General features: G+C 50.8%; 1 long non-coding RNA gene across 6 annotated transcripts; it reads left to right on the top strand.

The window, feature by feature from the left end:
- Window positions 1–3,999: 3,999 nt before the first annotated feature.
- LOC125551420 lies at window positions 4,000–7,419 on the top strand. 6 transcript variants are annotated; one of them, XR_007302561.1, is made up of 7 exons: window positions 4,000–4,549; window positions 4,683–5,002; window positions 5,134–5,238; window positions 5,534–5,582; window positions 6,084–6,144; window positions 6,241–6,464; window positions 7,201–7,419. It is a non-coding gene; the product is annotated as an uncharacterized LOC125551420 (long non-coding RNA). The 6 variants fall into 6 exon arrangements; XR_007302557.1 differs by having other exon boundaries at window positions 4,000–4,558; XR_007302560.1 differs by having other exon boundaries at window positions 4,000–4,605.
- Window positions 7,420–7,951: the final 532 nt, after the last annotated feature.

Below are 7,951 nucleotides of genomic sequence, written 5' to 3'. Positions count from 1 at the left end.
CCACCTCCAAGTGCCTGGGGGCTCCGCCGGGTTGGGCTGCGCCAGAGGCCGACCTCACCTTCGGCTCAGAAGACCACCCCGACTCCACCGCCAGCTCCGGGATGCTCCCAATGCTCTGCACGCCCACCATCTGCTACGTGGTCGTTACCAAGACCCTCATCGACGGTGGTGCTGTCCTCAATTTGCTCTCCGTAGAAGCCCTCAGCCTTCTTCACGTGCCGCTCGAGCGGCTCGGCCTCGGCAAGCCCTTCTCGGGAGTGGGTGGTGGAGCTGCCCACTCTCGAGGGCAGACCCGCCTCCGTGTCACCTTCGGCACACGTGACAACTACCGCACTGAGCTGGTGGACTTCGACATCGCTCGCATCGGTCTCTCGTACAACGCCATCCTTGGATACGCGGCTCTCGCTCAGTTCATGGTGGCGACTCACCCGGCCTACAACCTCATGAAGATGCCAAGGAGCAAGGGCGTCCTCACCATCAAGGGGGACACTAAGGAGGCTGTGATGGCGCTCAGGCTCGCCTTCAAGACCGCGACAGCAGTACAGCCCGCCGGCGCCGGTACCCCCGAGGCCAAGGAGGCCGCGCCTACCAAGAAGAAGCAGTTGTTCACCCAAGACAAGGCGGAAACCAAACAGGTGATGGTCAACGAGGATGGGCCTTCAGGAGCCACCATTACCATAGGAGCCGGCCTCAACCCGGGACAAGAAGAAGCCTTGATGAGGTTCTTGCGCGCGAAGAAGGAGATATTCGCGTGGGAGCCCAATCAGCTGGTAGGGGTCCCGAGGGAGGTGATTCAGCATGATCTAAGGGTATGCCCCAACATACGCCCCGTGAAGCAGCGAGCAAGACGGCAGTCCACTGAGAAGCAGGCCTTCATCGTCCAAGAAACACGCAAGCTGGAGGCGGCAGGTGCCATCCGAGAAGTTCGATATCCTGAATGGCTGGCGAACCCCGTCGTAGTGCCGAAGAAAGGTGGGAAGGAACGGATGTGCGTCGACTTCACCAACCTTAACAAAGCCTGCCCCCAAGATCCGTTCCCACTCCCGCGCATCGACCAGATTGTCGACTCCACCACCGAGTGTGACCTGCTGTGCTTCCTGGATGCGTTCTCAGGGTATCATCAGATCAAGATGACGGTGGAAGATGTGGAGAAGACAGCCTTCCTGACACCATGTGGGGTGTACTGCTACACATGCATGCCCTTTGGGCTGCGCAACACAGGCGTGACCTTTCAGCGGTTGATGCACATCGCCCTGGGGCGACAACTTGGGAGAAACACAGAGGCTTACGTCGATGACATAGTGGTCAAGTCTCGCGAGGCGAGGACATTAATTCAAGACTTGGAGGAGACCTTCGAGAGCCTGCGCCAAGTGAACTTGAGGCTTAACCCGGAGAAGTGCGTGTTCGGCGTCCCCTCCGGCAAGCTGCTGGGATTCCTGGTATACCACAGAGGGATAGAGGCGAACCCAGAGAAGATCAAGGCCATCGAGGACATGAGCCCACCACAGACCCTCAAAGAGATGCAGAAGCTAGCAGGGCGGGTGACCGCGTTAGGGCGTTTCATCTACAAACTAGGAGAGCGCGCCTTACCCTTCTTCAAGCTCATGAAGAAGAAGGGCCCATTTGAGTGGACCCCAGAGGCTGACTAGGCCTTCCAAGACCTCAAGAAATACCTAACTAGCCCCCAGGTGATGGTAGCACCATGGCCTCTCGAGGCTCTGGTACTCTACCTTGCCGCCACCCCATACTCCGCCAGCGCGGCCCTGGTGGTGGTTCGGGAGGAGCGCCAAGCCAAGGGCGCGCTGCGCCGAGCCGGAGCTGAAGTAGCGCAGGGTCAGGAAGGCGCGGCAAAGGCATCAGCGGTGGAAGACCAAGCTCAGCAGGGCGACATCGCAGCAGCTCCTGAGGACAGTCAGTCTCAGGAATCCCTCCACCTCAGGATATGCCCCGATCTCCGTAGGACCCGAGCCTCGGCAATGTGCCAGCCCTTGTCGAACACCCGGTGTACTTCGTCAGCACCGTACTGTGGGACGCGAGGGCACGCTACCCCATGCCCCAGAAACTCCTGCTCGCACTCCTGGTGGCCTCACGCAAGCTGCGACACTACTTCCAGGGCCACCCCATCAAGGTCGTCTCAGCCTACCCATTGGAGAGGGTACTCAGGAGCCCAAACTCAGCCAGAAGGGTCGCTGAGTGGAACATCGAGTTGCAAGCATTCCAGTTGGAATTCAGCACTACCAGGGTCATTAAGGGGGCCGCGCTCGCTGACTTTGTGGCAGAATGGACGGATGCCCCGACACTTCAGGAAGGAGAAGACCGGTCCACCTCCCCAGGAACCGAACCTCCAGACAGCTGGGTCATGTATTTCAATGGCGCCTTCACGCACCAGGGCACGGGGGCTGGAGCAGTGCTCATCTCGCCCACTCAGGACAAGCTCTACTACGTCGTGCAACTCTGCTTTCAGCACGACGAGAAGGTCTCCAACAATATCGCAGAATACGAAGGCCTCATAGCTGGCCTGAAGGCTGCGGCGGCTCTACGGTTGAAGCACCTCACCGTCAGAGGTGACTCGCAACTCCTCGTCAACTTCTCCAACAAAGTGTATGAGCCGAAGGACAAGCATATGGAGGCCTACCTCGCGGAGGTGCGCAAGATGGAGAAGCAGTTCTCGGGCCTGGAGCTGCAACATGTGCCCCGGGGCACCAACAAGGAAGTCGACGACATCGCCAGGAGAGCATCCAAGCGGTAACCACAGGAGTCCGGTGTCTTTGAGGAGAGGCTCTTAAAGCCATCAGCTACGCCACCTCTTTCAAGCATGATTCAGCCTCGAGAGGAGCTCCCACAGCCTCCAGCCACGGGAGCCCCAGCTTGTGGCCCGACCTCAGGAGCTCGGCTGCTCTTGGCACTCGAGCCCCAGGAGGAATGCTGGACCAAGGAATTCAAGGATTACCTGACGCACGGGACGCTGCCGGAGAAGGAAGAGGACGCGGAGCGTGTGGCCCGGCAAGCCACGTCATACTGTATCCAAGACGGTGAGTTATACAGGAAACGACCGAACGATGTCATGCTGCGCTGCATCACCAGCGATCAAGGAAGGGAGTTGCTGATTGACATACATGGTGGGGACTGCGGACACCACTCGTCGTCACGAACCCTCATCGGCAAGGTGTTTCGTACTGGATTCTACTGGCCTACAACACTCAGTGACACAGCCAAGCTGGTGAAGTCCTGCGAAGCTTGCCAATTCCACGCCAAGCAAGTCCATCAGCCTGCTCAGGGCCTTCAAACTATCCCGCTCACATGGCCGTTCGCGGTCTGGGGTCTAGATATCTTATGCCCGTTCCCTCGGGCGCCAGGGGGCTACCGCTATCACTACGTCGCCATCGACAAGTTCACCAAGTGGGCGGAAGTAGAAGCCGTCCGTACCATCCCAGTCGACTCGGCTGTCAAGTTCGTCAATGGCCTCGTGAGCTGCTTCGGGGTCCCCAACCGCATCATCACAGATAACGGTTCGAAGTTTACTAGCAACCTCTTCAAAACCTACTGTGCTAACCTTGGAACGCCGATCTGCTACGCCTCGGTAGCACACCCCAGGAGCAATGGCCAGGCCGAACACGCCAACGCGAAGGTCCTGAGGGGCCTCAAGACCAGGACCTTTAAGAAGAAGCTCGAAGCATGTGGCAGGGGCTGGCACGATGAGCTCCAGTCCGTGCTGTGGTCGATACGCACCACCGCCACCAAGCCAACGGGCGAAACCCCGTTCTTCCTCGTCTACGGAGCAGAAGCAGTCCTCCCTCACGAGGTCAAGCATCGCTCCGCACGGGTCCTGACGTTTGATGAGACGCAGCAGGGGGAGGAACGTCGCCGTGAAGCTGCACTACAGGCGGCGAGGTACCGGCTAGCACTGCGGCGATACACTACAACAAAAATCCACCTATCGCAACGGATATCTACCAATGATACATAACACGTGTTGTTTGTTCCACCTCCCACCTCCCCACCCCTCCCACACTTTGAGCTAACCTCCCCGTACCCAAAAATACAATTTTCTATCAAACATCTATCTCCCTCTCGCCTGATTCCCCTTTCTCGCCCAACTTCCATGACTATGACGCTGCCGCCACCGCCGCCAATTGTTTTGAGGAACATACTAGCGCCACCACAAGCCATCCACACCGCGAGCCCCCAGCCTCCATGATGGCCGCAGCAGGCCACCATGCGTGCGCGAGCAGCCGCCGCTGCCGAACTGGCCTGGCCAGATCTGGGCCCAAGCGTACATGAGAGCAGTAGCTCCGTGCACCACCGACCACCGCCTCCACCGTACCTCTCCGCTGCAAGCAGGCACCAGCGCCGGAGCCCTGGAGGAACCACCCCGCCGCCGTGGCCCCCCACCGCGTAGACCACTACCTGCCTCCACGAGGTCCCCCAACTCGTGAGCGCGACACTTGACTCCGGGAGAAACAGATCTCGCCGGGGCGGCTCTGCACGGGTTTTGACTGTCGGAGGTTGGTGGTGATGGAGAGAGGGAGGAGGTGGAGCCAGCAACATTGTAGGGCCGGTAACAACACACATCTTGAGAGACATGCACAATTCCTCCGAATCATTGTAATCTTTAACTGTTTATTCCATAAGAGCACGTTCTGGAAAAATTGATATGCAACTTCGAACTATTGGTATCACAGGTTTTGGTGGTAACACATGCTCACCTTCAGTTCAAACCAACAACAATGATCATGAACTGGTACCCTGTTTGTTTATTTGGAGCACACACAGATGAATCGTGGTGCACACCATTGCATAGTGTCGAAGTATGGATTGTAACCTTCCTGTTATATACACAAGTGATTTATTCTGAACCCTAGTGCCACGGGTGTCTGGCACGATTCTCTCACCAATGGTTTCTAGGCCCACTACCTCGCGTCTGCACACGAGTTGCTGCGCTCAGGCCTGACGGTGTTGTGCCTCGCAGGCTACCTATGTCGGCGCTTAATCTTGACTGCAGGTTGGATCTGACACAAATTGCCTTATGGGCGCGTAATGTAGCTACGGTTCAGTTGTTGATGATTCGCCCCTTCTGTTTTCAAGATAAAACATGCATTGAACATATGATTAACTCTATTGACATCTATGTAGGAGCTCCAGGCTTCCTCTACATTGGCTTCGGGTTGTCATACCATGAAATTTCCAAGCTCTGCAAATCAATTCTGCGCTGAAGTTGTACTGCTCCATGACAAGTAGGTTAGTAGCACAAACTTTCCTGACCACCAATAAGATGTGTGTCGAGTGTATCTAATTATATTTTCCACCTGTATATCATCATGTGATTTTTTCCATGAATTTTTTGTGCCTACTAGATGAAAGCTAACAGTTTGTCAGTCTCTAAATACTTGGAGTAGCTGTGATTTTGGTATGAAGTTTCCAGGTCATGTTTCAAACAGTTGACAATAGATGCACAAATAAATAGGACTGTGTTAAGATCTTTAGCTTGCCTTTGCTGATTTGTAAGGGATTAACTTACTTTAATGGCATGCAGCTTCAGGGCAGATAGATATGTACAGATTACTACATCATCGGAGAGTAAGGTAACCCATTCGCTATTACCCTATTTTGTACATTCCTATAGATTTTGATGTTCAGTTATTGAATGGCATGACAAATGATACAACATAAGGAAGCTAAAAGGTCACAAAGATCAAATTCTTTTGATATATAATATGCCACATTGGCAGCAATGGCTTATGGGTAGTATTTCTTAAAACTAGGTAAGTATTGAAAAGAAAAACTAATCAGCCATGGTCTGCTTTTATTCAGACTGTTCAGCCATTACATAGGTCTCCTTTTGATGCATTTTCATAAATATGCATTTAGCTTATGTACTAGGTTGGTCTTCAACAATTAATTAGTGGCAAATCAATTTCTCTTCTTCTGTAAACATCTTGGATCTCACTTTCTCTAGAAACAAAACATCCAAACTTTTTCCTAGAGAAGCCCAAACGAATTCATGCCCCATCTAGGGCGGCCAAGACCATAGTCGTGGCTCATCTCTTCTAAATATTTGTTTGTGTCTGATGTCCTCATCTCAGATTGTGGTGGTGTTGCGGTCAGAGTGGAACCAAACTTCCTATAGCGGCTCAGTCTAGTATGGTACCTCCGATTTATCTTTCCTAACTTCTAATGAATTATTCTCTCATGTCCTCTCTTCTATACTAATTAGGGCATGATCTTGTCTGTAATAATTAGATCATGCTATCCAGCAAGGCTGCGTCAGGGGCTCAGGCCAGGCATGATGGCAAGCAGAGTGGATTAGAAAGTTATCCAACAACACCCCTTTTCCATTTCACAGTTAACAATGCCAACTGCCCCAAATCTGATGATGTGTTCCTTTTTCATGTTGTTCCTTCTACAGGTTCTGAGAATGCACTCATGGATTGAAAATTTCTAATGTCCAAAGTTGTAGTTGTCAGGTAACTACGCAGTTTTGTGTGACGGTTTTCAAGCTGATGGCATCGATATTTTCTCTCTTAATACATCATAGAAAGCAAAACTAATTAGTGCAGAGTCCTTTGGAAAAAAGAAATACAATTCTTTAGTCGATATTATTGTTATCTAAGTACTTACCACCTAGTTGGTTGTTGAATTCATCTCATTATTAATATAATACAATCTTTGGATAATTGTTAGTAGTAAATACATGTTGATGGTTGTTGATAGTGACTAGGCACATCCGATTGATCAAAGATGCCTGCGACACGTCTCGTTCGGCTCCAGAAACATATTGATTTTATCGTATTGGGAAGCTTTGCTTCCGATTGGCTCTATGGAAAACACGCTTCATTTGGTTGGTGCAGATATGTTTCAGTTTCCAATCAGCTTCGATCTGGGCATTTTTAGTTTTGTGAAGTCCTGTATCAGAAACCACAGCTATAAAAGACATTGCAGGTGAATGGTATGGTTTCAGGAAGCATTGAAATCAGAAACCGCTATTTTTCTGCGAACCAAACACATCATTAGTGTCTTAATCTGAACTCTACTAAGTTATGTGTAAGACATACATATGCTTATGTCTGTTCTCCGAAACATCTTCTCTTGGACACGTGGTATTTTTATGTGGATCCTTTCCGTAGAATGCATAGCATGTATATTTTTAGACTTCAAATTTCGAATTTATAACTGAATAGTATTATGCTTTTTTCTTTATAGGTTGATGAGAAGTTCAATACTAGGTGATTACTTGGATCCTTGGATAATTTATGCTGATCTTTGGTACTTGGAGGAGAGTGAAGACAGTTCACAGAATTTTAGAAATTTATATGCTTTAAAATGTTTCATTTTCTAGGAAATTGATGTACTCCTAATAGACGATACTTGCATTGCAATGTAACAAATTATGCCATTGAATCAATATATTAGTTTCATTTCTACGAATTTTACTGAAGTTGTACCTTGTAGTGCGAGCTCAAAAAAAGGTGTCATGTACTGCTATTTGAACAACCTACTGTTATAAATGAATATATATAGTGGTTATTCTATTTGTGCAAACAACAACACATAGAAGCGTTGGATGAATCTGTTGTTGGCTTGCAACACATTATTCTTGAGATTACCAACGGATCTATATACGTTGTTGTAGACCCTTGCAATGCCACCAACGACAACGCATAATAATTCGTTGGTGTAGACTTTAGCAACGCTTATATGGACAAAAGGCAACACATCGATGCATTGTTGAAGGGGGGTTCCTATTATAGTGATACCACTACCGCAACATCCGCTCCAGGACACTCGAGATGGGTGACCTAGTCCTGAGGCGGGTCTCTCCAGGGAAGGGCTGCATAAGTTTTCACCAATGTGGGAGGGCCCGTTCAAGTTCGTCCACATCTCCAGGCCTGGCGCCGTGCGCCTGGAGACACAAGACGGGGTACCTATCCAAAACACCTGGAACATCCAGCAC

The sequence above is a fragment of the Triticum urartu genome, chromosome 4, assembly GCF_003073215.2.
Source record: "Triticum urartu cultivar G1812 chromosome 4, Tu2.1, whole genome shotgun sequence".
Classification (NCBI taxonomy): Eukaryota; Viridiplantae; Streptophyta; class Magnoliopsida; order Poales; family Poaceae; genus Triticum; species Triticum urartu.
Note: the sequence above shows the minus strand (reverse complement) of the source record. Positions and strands in the feature narration are given on the sequence as shown.